Genomic DNA, 12807 nt, shown 5'->3' on the forward strand with positions numbered 1-12807 from the left:
CTGGGCAAGAAGGAAGGGATTCCACCCCTCTTTCCTTACTTCGCTTTCTTTTCGCCTTCTATATCATCTAATTGACCCAACATGTTACGTGTAATGTGTTCAGCTAACATTTCCTTTTTCTTCTAATCTTTTGCATTCACAAATGCTAGAAAATAAGAGATCTGGCATGATCTTCTTTTAGAACCTACCCTCTTAGATAGACTATTGCACGTTTAAAACTTCGATGTATTGCATTTGTAGGTTAATAACTGCACATCATTCTAGGCTCACCCTTGCATACGAAGGGTCCTTTAAGTTATGTTTCATTTCAAATTGCATATTTAATTGTTTTGATAAATTGGAATCATGCATCAACCGTAGAAGGGAATGCCGCACAGGGAATCCCACGATAGAAATAAGCCACCTTGTGTCTCGGATATGTAATCCAATGAGACTTGCATGTTTATATTTCTTGTACCGTTCAAGGGAGTAGTGCACAAGGTAAAGTAGAATCTGATCTTTTCGAAGATAATGGAGCAACTTTTGCACATTAGAATATGAGCATCTGACAATCATTTTTTTGACCATTTTAACATAGTTGGTAAAATTCCCTTGCATAAAGGACATTAATTTGAAGAAATTCATAAATAATTCCCCGTTGTTGGGACGGCAAATACATTGAGTTCAAATCTTGATTTTAGAAGGCTCATAGACTAATGCATTGCAACAAAATTTTGTGAGTTTTAAAAAAACCAATGGGCAGACAATTCAATTGGTTTTGGAATAAACCGTCAATTTCATTTAATCCATTTGAATCGATTATTTATTTTTTTAATCCATTTGACCAATTTCATCAAATCCATTTAATCAATTCATTCATTTTTAGGATAATCCAGTCATTTTTGAATAAATAATTAATTACATTTGATTAGTTCATTCACTGTTAGTGCAATTTAGTCAATTTTTGAATAAATCATTAATTCAATCCATTCATTCATTTGTAGGACAATTCAGTCAATTTTTGAATAAATAATTAATTTTATCCGACCCATTTGACCAGTTCAGGTTCACTGAATAAACTAGTCGAGATATTGCAATCCTTTCAAGAGTAGGCACTTTCACACATCATTTTATGTGTCGATCAAAGCCAGCAATCCATTCGGACTTTGTCCTCATTTTGTTAGGACAATGTCTCTTCTCGCTCCAATTGGTCAAAGTTTTCAAATTGCATTTTACTCGAACCACAATAAGTTGATCGGATTCATCAAGTATTGTACGTGCCTACCCTAGAGGATTGCATTCTCATGCTAGGCCAACCCTTCGTACAAAAGGACTCCCCAACAGGACATGCGTCCGAATTATTTTAATTGTCACTAGCTCGCGCCTTTTTCTTTTTCCTTTTCTTTCTTTTTCGTCAACGGCTGGTCAAGAGAGGAATTTAAATAGGGTTTTTCCTAAATTTTTGTATAATTGCAAACATAGTTACATAAAGAAGCCCCATCATTACATGGTCACATAGCCGAGGTTCAAGAAATAGTGTAAACATGAGTACACATCCAGAATCGTCTAAGGTGTTAAACAAATTTCAATGAGTTAAGCATGGAGATGACTGCACAACGGCGCGTGATTGATCAGTTGGTTGCTGGTAGCAGCAGCGGTGCACAACATGATCCCTTATTTGCTGGTCAAGTTGAGTTGCAACCACTACCCCTACCCTGTATTCAAACCTGTGTTTGCTCCACATTTTGTAAATCCACCTGAGGAGGCTTTCACATATCACACTCATGGCCTATCACATACCTATACACCCAATATCCACATCAATCCTCCTCACACTTAAAACATTACGCAACTAGCCTTGGCTAGGTTGAAAGGGTATCTTGGATCTTATCCTTGCCTTCCCTTTCTTCAAATGTGACTTCCGAACACTTTTCTCTGATTTTCGAAAACTTGGAGTCGTTTAAAAAGGGTTTTTTCTCTTTTTTTTTAATTTAATATTCATATTTTTAGGTGACTTAGTGCACCTTAACTCAATACCAAGTGGCGACTCCTATTTTTCATTAAAAACACTTTTTAAACTATTATTTTTGGGTAAAAAATCGTCGCACTTTAAGTCCCATTTTAGGCCCATTTATTTTTCTAAAAAATCAAAATTCATTTTTTAAACAAAATTAAATCAAAAATTCATTTCTTTATCCATTTTTAATCAAAAGCTCAATTTTCACATAAAATCATTCAAAATCCATTTTTAGAAACTCATTTACTTTTTTTTTAAAAATGGGGCACGACAGTTTGGCGACTCCACTGGGAACATAGAGAGTCCGAGCAATTGATTTAGTCAATCCTTTTCTTCTTTTAACCTTTTTATATTGTATATTTGGAGGTTTAAGGTTGCATTTTCCTTTTTCAGAAAGTATTGCATCTAACACACAATCGTCTCAAATATCCATGTATGCGATCGTTTTTGTGTTTACTTTTCATTTGTGATTGTATATCGCATTTGTATTTTGGGTGGGGGGAATTAGTCACCCTAGAAATTTCACCCACTTTAAATGGTATTCAATCCTTCCCTCCAATAGGAGCACTTCAAACGTGCAGACGTTTTACTTTTATAAACCCTCATTTTTTTTTACTTTTAGTGGTTGTCACACCACTCCACCCCGTTAGGATTAGGACACTACTCCACCCACTAGGATTAGGATAGATCCACTTGGACATGTGCCCGTGGCATGACGTGCGCGTAGCAATGTCCGAAAGATCACTCGAACCACGGACTCTTAGGCCTTGGGATTGATGACCCTTCGCCTTTGGTCTGAAGGTTTGGGGACCTGAAACTTTATCGAGTCTAGATGCACTAGTGTGTCCAACCTCATGCAACCATGTTAGATATCACCTTGGATAGAGTCAACCTTACCCTAATTAGGAACTGGGCAAGAAGGAAGGGATTCCACCCCTCTTTCCTTACTTCGCTTTCTTTTCGCCTTCTATATCATCTAATTGCCACAACATGTTACGTGTAATGTGTTCAGCTAACATTTCCTTTTTTTCTAATCTTTTGCAATCACAAATGCTAGAAAATAAGAGATCTGGCATGATCTTCTTTTAGAACCTACCCTCTTAGATAGACTATTGCACGTTTAAAATTTCGATGTATTGCATTTGTAGGTTAATAACTGCACATCATTCTAGGCTCACCCTTGCATACGAAGGGTCCTTTAAGTTATGTTTCATTTCAAATTGCATATTTAATTGCTTTGATAAATTGGAATCATGCATCAACCGTAGAAGGGAATGCCGCACAGGGAATCCCACGATAGAAATAAGCCACCTTGTGTCTCGGATATGTAATCCAATGAGACTTGCATGTTTATATTTCTTGTACCGTTCAAGGGAGTAGTGCACAAGGTAAAGTAGAATCTGATCTTTTCGAAGATAATGGAGCAACTTTTGCACATTAGAATATGAGCATCTAACAATCATTTTTTTGACCATTTTAACATAGTTGGTAAATTTCCCTTGCATAAAGGACATTAATTTGAAGAAATTCATAAATAATTCCTCGTTGTTGGGACGGCAAATACATTGAGTTCAAATCTTGATTTTAGAAGGCTCATAGACTAATGCATTGCAACAAAATTTTGTGAGTTTTAAAAAAACCGATGGGCAGACAATTCAATTGGTTTTGGAATAAACCGTCAATTTCATTTAATCCATTTGAATCGATTATTTATTTTTTTAATCCATTTGACCAATTTCATCAAATCCATTTAATCAATTCATTCATTTTTAGGACAATCCAGTCATTTTTGAATAAATAATTAACTACATTTGATTTGTTCATTCACTCTTAGTGCAATTTAGTCATTTTTTGAATAAATCATTAATTCAATCCATTCATTCATTTGTAGGACAATTCAGTCAATTTTTGAATAAATAATTAATTTATCCGACCCATTTGACCTGTTTAGGTTCACTGAATAAACTAGTCGAGATATTGCAATCCTTTCAAGAGTAGCCTCTTTCACACATCATCTTATGTGTCGATCAAAGCCAGCAATCCATTCGGACTTTGTCCTCATTTTGTTAGGACAAATGTCTCTTTTCGCTCCAATTGGTCAAAGTTTTCAAATTACATTTTACTCGAACCACAATAAGTTGATCGGATTCATCAAGTATTGTACGTGCCTACCCTAGAGGATTGCATTCTCATGCTAGGCCAACCCTTCGTACAAAAGGACTCCCCAATAGGACATGCCACCGAATTATTTTAATTGTTACTAGCTCGCGCCTTTTTCTTTTTCCTTTTCTTTCTTTTTCGTCAACGGCTGGTCAAGAGAGGAATTTAAATAGGGTTTTTCCTAAATTTTTGTATAATTGCAAACATAGTTACATAAAGAAGCCCCATCATTACATGGTCACATAGCCGAGGTTCAAGAAATAGTGTAAACATGAGTACACATCCAGAATCGTCTAAGGTGTTAAACAAATTTCAATGAGTTAAGCATGGAGATGACTGCACAACGGCGCGTGATTGATCAGTTGGTTGCTGGTAGCAGCAGCGGTGCACAACATGATCCCTTATTTGCTGGTCAAGTTGAGTTGCAACCACTACCCCTACCCTGTATTCAAACCTGTTTTTGCTCCACATTTTGTAAATCCACCTGAGGAGGCTTTCACATATCACACTCATGGCCTATCACATACCTATACACCCAATATCCACATCAATCCTCCTCACACTTAAAACATTACGCAACTAGCCTTGGCTAGGTTGAAAGGGTATCTTGGATCTTATCCTTGCCTTCCCTTTCTTCAAATGTGACTTCCGAACACTTTTCTCTGATTTTCGAAAACTTGGAGTCGTTTAAAAAGGGTTTTTTCTCTTTTTTTAAAATTTAATATTCATATTTTTAGGTGACTTAGTGCACCTTAACTCAATACCAAGTGGCGACTCCTATTTTTCATTAAAAACTCTTTTTAAACTATTATTTTTGGGTAAAAAATCGTCGCACTTTAAGTCCCATTTTAGGCCCATTTATTTTTCTAAAAAATCAAAATTCATTTTTTAAACAAAATTAAATCAAAAATTCATTTCTTTATCCATTTTTAATCAAAAGCTCAATTTTCACATAAAATCATTCAAAATCCATTTTTAGAAACTCATTTACTTTTTATTTAAAAATGGGGCACGACAGTTTGGCGACTCCACTGGGAACTTAGAGAGTCCGAGCATTTGATTTAGTCAATCCTTTTCTTCTTTTAACCTTTTTATATTGTATATTTGGAGGTTTAAGGTTGCATTTTCCTTTTTTAGAAAGTATTGCATCTAACACACAATCGTCTCAAATATCCATGTATGCGATCGTTTTTGTGTTTACTTTTCATTTGTGATTGTATATCGCATTTGTATTTTGGGTGGGGGGAATTAGTCACCCTAGAAATTTCACCCACTTTAAATGGTATTCAATCCTTCCCTCCAATAGGAGCACTTCAAACGTGCAGACGTTTTACTTTTATAAACCCTCATTTTTTTTTTACTTTTAGTGGTTGTCACACCACTCCACCCGTTAGGATTAGGACACTACTCCACCCATTAGGATTAGGATAGATCCACTTGGACATGTGCCTGTGGCATGACGTGTGCGTAGCAATGTCCGAAAGATCACTCGAACCACGGACTCTTAGGCCTTGGGATTGATGACCCTTCGCCTTTGGTCTGAAGGTTTGGGGACCTGAAACTTTATCGAGTCTAGATGCACTAGTGTGTCCAACCTCATGCAACCATGTTAGATATCACCTTGGATAGAGTCAACCTTACCCTAATTAGGAACTGGGCAAGAAGGAAGGGATTCCACCCCTCTTTCCTTACTTCGCTTTCTTTTCGCCTTCTATATCATCTAATTGCCCCAATATGTTACGTGTAATGTGTTCAGCTAACATTTCCTTTTTTTCTAATCTTTTGCATTCACAAATGCTAGAAAATAAGAGATCTGGCATTATCTTCTTTTAGAACCTACCCTCTTAGATAGACTATTGCACGTTTAAAATTTCGATGTATTGCATTTGTAGGTTAATAACTGCACATCATTCTAGGCTCACCCTTGCATACGAAGGGTCCTTTAAGTTATGTTTCATTTCAAATTGCATATTTAATTGCTTTGATAAATTGGAATCATGCATCAACCGTAGAAGGGAATGCCGCACAGGGAATCCCACGATAGAAATAAGCCACCTTGTGTCTCGGATATGTAATCCAATGAGACTTGCATGTTTATATTTCTTGTACCGTTCAAGGGAGTAGTGCACAAGGTAAAGTAGAATCTGATCTTTTCGAAGATAATGGTGCAACTTTTGCACATTAGAATATGAGCATCTAACAATCATTTTCTTGACCATTTTAACATAGTTGTAAAATTCCCTTGCATAAAGGACATTAATTTGAAGAAATTCATAAATAATTCCTCGTTGTTGGGTTGGTAAATACATTGAGTTCAAATCTTGATTTTAGAAGTGTGACGACCCCACTTCTCCCAAGGGCGAACCCTAGGGTATCGGCGGGCCGCCTGCCTAGCTCGCGCCAGGACTCGAAACTTAAAACACTAAAAGCCAAAAAATTCAAAAGAGTACTATATACAACCCCAAAAGAGTTATAAGTACATTTCCCCAAAAGTACCTGCTCAAACTATTACATCCTTATAATTACAGCCAAAACCAAAAGGTAGACCCTAAGAAGGGTCCTTATACAAACCACCACAATAAAAACAAACATCCTAATTGTCCGCTATTACAAGCAAGTCTAACTATACTATACTAGTGTAAGTGCCCAAACGTACCCGCGTCGGCCCCTGCTAAGGAAAACAAAAGGAATGGGGTAAGCTATATGCTTAGTAAGTAAACAGGGGCGAAAGCATAAATTTCACGTAACAGTTACACAATAAGAGTAAAGTAAAAGCAGAAAAGTAACATCACATAATAAGGATACAGGTGGCTCCAAAGCCAACTCATGTGCCATGCGTGATCTCCTGCCGACACTCCGTCGACTGCAAATAATAGTCCGTAGAACTTCACTTGTACACCCACCGACACCTTATCACCCTCACTGGCCAGTCACCTCACAAACTTGCCCGGGCGAACGAAATCACAAACTTGAGCTTGAGTCACAAGCTCGGGTCACAAACTTGGTCACCTTCTCGGTGAACCGAATTCACAAAATTGGTTCACAAAATGAACCTACAAACTTGGTGACCTCAGACTAAGTTGGACTGCCTTCGACCAAGCCCTAACCGGCTCGAATAGTCCAACCAGGTCAAGAGTTCGCCCCAAACTCACAAACTTCACAAAATTATTCAAAATCACAAACTTTGCAAACTTCACAAACTTTATTCGAAAGTCGCCCCGAGCCACAAGCTCAAGGGTTTTGGTTCCAAAAGGTTCATATACATATGCCAAGTACAATTATACATTCAAATTAGGGTTTAGGTCGAGTGCGATAAAGTACACCCTCGCCTAAGTGCCCTTTTCACATATCTCAAACACATAGCAAAGAAAACACACCAAACCGGCCTGAATACTTACCCAAAATACCGAAAGTAGTACTAAAGCAAAATCGCTTCGCGCGTTCGCTAGTAGTGGGCCCCACCGGCTCCGCCTAGCTCACCGCTGTCTGAAATGGAAGATTTTATCACAAACGGCCACTAACATGCCCAAAACAAGCAAAACGGCAAAACAACACGCGCGCACGTAAATATGACAGACGGAAACGGAAACGGCAGATTTGACACTCGTTTCTAGTTTACTCATAAGTTGAGCTACGAATATCGGATTAAGGCATATGAGACGCCATATCGAAGCTTAAAGGATGAACAACAACTGTTATGAAGACATCCAGAATTGAAACTGGAGGCTTTAGTCTCAAATGAACCAAACACAATCACTTACGAAATCTGGCCAATGCACAAATGGTCAGTTTTGAGTGCTAACTGTTTTCTATGCTACACATGGTCAAAAGAGCTGAAAATTGGCAGTTAGATAGTTCATTCCAAATGGAACAACTTTCATGAAGGTCGGCAATCCAAATTCGGAACGGAAATTGGTCATCAGGACCAAAACAGATTTCTGGTCATTTTCACGGGCAGGCCTTGTTTGCTCGGCTATATCTCAGGTTTTATAAATCCGATTCATGAAATTCCAAGGGCGTTAGAAAGCCCTGATATAGGGCTATAAGTTTGATGTTTTGGTCGGAAGCCCAAACAGCTTGTAACTCAGTCAAATGTGAAGCCAAAGTTCCAGCCATAAACTTTCCAAAAACGTACCATAATCACAAACCGTATTTGACCTCAATATGCGGTAATGGCACCAAATTCACTACGATTATCGGATGGGGGTGTAAGACCCACCGTTTCGAAGCTATAAAACAGGGCTACAACAATGTAGAAGGTCACTCAATCCAGTTCCTAGCTTAACTAGGTCGAAAATGCCAAATACTATACCAGAATTACCAAAACAGGTTTGCAAATCACACAAAACTGTAATTACTATAACTTAGTCTATACAAGTCCAAATGCCGAAATTCCAAAGGTATATGTTAGCTAAGACATCCTGATACATTTCATCAGAAGACACCAACATCCAAATCCAAAGCAATTCCAGTCAAAATGGCCAATTACCAGTACAGTTTTCGCATTCTGTCCAAAGCAGAACAGCTACAGTAATTTCGTCATAACTCATTCTACATTAATCCAAATGACCTGAAATTTTGCAGGCATCTCAATCACATCAATACCTACAACTTTAATGTTTTGAGCAAAGTCAAATTCGGCCTCTAACCCTATGATCCAAAACCGGACAGAATTGGGGATTTAAGAACCCTAGCTTTGCAATTTTCACACCAAATCCAAAATTGGTTGCATTTATCCACATTTCACATCCACTAGAGCCATTATAGTCCATTGCCAATCATCACAAACAACCACACCATCATAATCCAATTAAACCAGAAAAATCATCATAAAATGGAAAACTTCACCAAATCAATTCAAACCAAGATAAAAACCAGAAATTTCAGCACTCTTATCACTAATAAGCACAACATAAGCATCATTAGGTGTAGTAGGATGTTTCAAGCTTCACTTACCAAAAACCAAGAGAGAGGAAGATGTTGTGCACCTTAGTCCTTCAAACAAAGTTCACCAAACAACTTACTAGCACTAGAAGGAAGAATTTTATGGAGTGAAAACCAAGTTAAGTAAGTGGTTTAGTTGATTTGAGCTAGAAGTTTGCTAGAATGTTGAAGAGTTTTGTCTTTCTTCTTGCTTAGAGAGGGCCGGCCATAAGGAGGAGAAAAATGGTGAATTTTGTGAAATTTTTGGATATTTAACCTTTGGTCAAAAAGTCAAGAAAGTGAATAGTAATTCTTAAGTCTTCTCCAATGAAATGGTGACACTTGTCACCACCATTAATGCATTCCTATCCTTTCTTTTCTCTCTCACATCAATCATATCTCACTCTCTACTTATCTCTTAACACCCGATAAATTTTACACAGTATCCGGAATTTAACCTAATTGACCGAATTTTTCCGAACTTTTCGCACTAGCGGGTCCCACTTCCGATATACGTTCTTAATTTCTCAAAAACAAACTAATCCTAGAAAAATCATCTAAAAACTCTATTTACTCAATAAAAATTATCTAGGGAATTTTCTAATAAAGAAAATGTAGAAAAGGACGGGCGATAAATATAACTCCACTTAAGCTTTCTAACATTGTGACACTAGAGGTTTACTAATCCAGAGTTTACTAACCATTTTCAAACTTGTTAAACCTCTGTAAACTATAACGAATCCTATTTTTTTTCTTGTGCCAAAACACACACTAGAATACCGCATAAACTAGGATTTTATCGTAAGCAAAGTTAGGGTTTTCAATCTTGGCCGAGATTAGGGTTTCTCCTTAGCCCTAAAACCTTAATTTAACCGTACAAAATAATGAATAACCCTAATCTCAACGTATGAACGGACTAGGTCCTCACAAGAAGGCTCATAGACTAATGCATTGCAACAAAAATTTGTGAGTTTTAAAACAACCAAAGGGCAGACAATTCAATTGGTTTTGGAATAAACCGTCAATTTCATTTAATCCATTTGAATCGATTATTTATTTTTTTTAATCCATTTGACCAATTTCATCAAATCCATTTAATCAATTCATTCATTTTTAGGACAATCCAGTCATTTTTGAATAAGTTATTAACTCCATTTGATTAGTTCATTCACTCTTATTGCAATTTAGTCATTTTTTGAATAAATCATTAATTCAATCAATTCATTCATTTTTAGGACAATTCAGTCCATTTTTGAATAAATCATTAATTTTATCCGACCCATTTGACCTGTTTAGGTTCACTGAATAAACTAGTCGAGACATTGCAATCCTTTCAAGAGTAGGCTCTTTCACACATCATTTTATGTGTCGATCAAAGCAAGCAATCCATTCGGACTTTGTCCTCATTTTGTTAGGACAAATGTCTCTTCTCACTCCAATTGATCAAAGTTTTCACATTGCATTTTACTCGAACCACAATAAGTTGATCGGATTCATCAAGTATTGTATGTGCCTACCCTAGGGGATTGCATTCTCATGCTAAGCCAACCCCTTCGTACAAAAGGACTCTCCAATAGGACATGCGTCCGAATTATTTTAATTGTTACTAGCTTGCGTCTTTTTCTTTTTCCTTTCTTTCTTTTTCGTCAACGGCCAGTCAAGAGAGGAATTTAAATAGGGTTTTTCCAAAATTTTTGGATAATTGCAAACATAGTTATATAAAGAAGCCTCATCATTACATGGTCACATAGCCGAGGTTCAAGAAATAGTGTAAACATGAGTACACATCCTGAATCGTCTAAGGTGTTAAACAAATTTCAATGAGTTAAGCATGGGGATGACTGCACAACGGCACGTGATTGATCAGCTGGTTGCTGGTAGTAGCAGCGGTGTACAACATGATCCCTTACGCTGGTCAAGTTGAGCCGCAACCACTACCCCTACCCTATATTCAAACTTGTTTTTGCTCCACATTTTGTAAATCCACCTGAGGAGGCTTTCACGTATCACACTCATGACCTATCACATGCCTATACCCCCAATATCCACATCAATCCTCCTCACACTTAAAAAATCACGCAACTAGCTTTGGCTTGGTTGAAAGGGTACCTTGGATCTTATCCTTGCCTTCCCTTTCTTCAAATGTGACTCCCGAACACTTTTATTTGATTTTCGAAGACTTGGAGTAGTTTAAAAAGGGTTTTTTCTCTGTTTTTTTTTATTGAAAATTCATATTTTTAGATGACTTAATACACCTTAACTCAATATCAAGTGGCGATTCCGGTTTTTCATTAAAAACCCTCTTTAAACTATTATTTTTGGGTCAAAAATCGTCGCACTTTAAGTCCCATTTTAGGCCCATTTATTTTTCTAAAAAATCAAAATTCATTTTTTAATCAAAATTAAATCAAAAATTCATTTCTTTATCCATTTTTAATCAAAATCTCAATTTTCACAGAAAATAAATCAAAATCCATTTTTAGAAACTCATTTATTTTTCATTTAAAAATGAGGCGCGACAGTTTGGCGACTCCATTGGTAACTTAGAGAGTCCGAGCATTTAATTTAGTCAATCCTTTTCTTCTTTTAACCTTTTTATAAATTATATTTGGAGGTTTAGGGTTGCATTTTCCTTTTTTAAGATGTATTGCATCTAACACACAATCGTCTAAAATATCCAAGTATGCAATCGTTTTTGTGTTTACTTTTCATTTGTTCTTGTATATCGCGTTTGTATTTTAGTGGGGTAATTAGTTAACTCCATTTGATTAGTTCATTCACTCTTAGAGCAATTTTGTCATTTTTTGTATAAATCATTAATTCAATCCATTCATTCATTTTTTGGACAATTCAGTCAATTTTTGAATAAATCATCAATTTTATCCGACCCATTTGACCCGTTTTGGTTCACCGAATAAACTAGTCGAGACATTGCAATCCGTTCAAGAGTAGGCTCTTTCATACATCATTTTTTGTGTCGATCAAAGGAAACAATCCATTTGGACTTTGTCCTCATTTTGTTAGGATAATTGTCTCTTCTCACTCCAATTGGTCAAAGTTTTCAAATTGCTTTTCACTCGAACCACAATAAGTTGATCGGATTTGTTAGGTATTGTATGTGTTTACCCTAGAGGATTGCATTCTCAAATTATTTTAATTTTAACCAACTCACGTCTTTTTCTTTTTCTTTTTCTTTTTCTTTCTTTTTCGTCAAGAGCGGGTGAAGCGAGGAATTTAAATAGGGGTTTTCCTAAATTTTCGGGTAATTGCAAACATAGTTACATAAAAAAGCCCCATCGTTACATGGTCACATAGCCGAGATTCAAGAAATAGTGTAAACACGAGTACTCATCCTGAAACGTCTAAGGTGTTAAACAAATTTCAATGAGTTAAGCATGGAGATGACAACACAACGGTGCGTGATTGATCAGTTGGTTGCTGGTAGCAATAGCAGTGTACAACATGATCCATTACGCGCTGGTCAAGTTGAGCCGCAACCATTATCCCTACCCTATATTCAAACCTGTTTTTCCTCCACATTTTGTAAATCCACCTGAGGAGGCTTTCACATATCCCACTCATGGCCTATCACATACCTATACACCCAATATCCACATCAATCCTCCTCGCACTTAAAAAATCATGCAACTAGCCTTGGCTAGGTTGAAACATTGCCTTGGATCTTATCCTTGCCTTTCCTTTCTTCAAATGCGACTCCCGAACACTTT

This window comes from Coffea arabica, chromosome 3c, assembly GCF_036785885.1.
Source record: "Coffea arabica cultivar ET-39 chromosome 3c, Coffea Arabica ET-39 HiFi, whole genome shotgun sequence".
Classification (NCBI taxonomy): domain Eukaryota; kingdom Viridiplantae; phylum Streptophyta; class Magnoliopsida; order Gentianales; family Rubiaceae; genus Coffea; species Coffea arabica.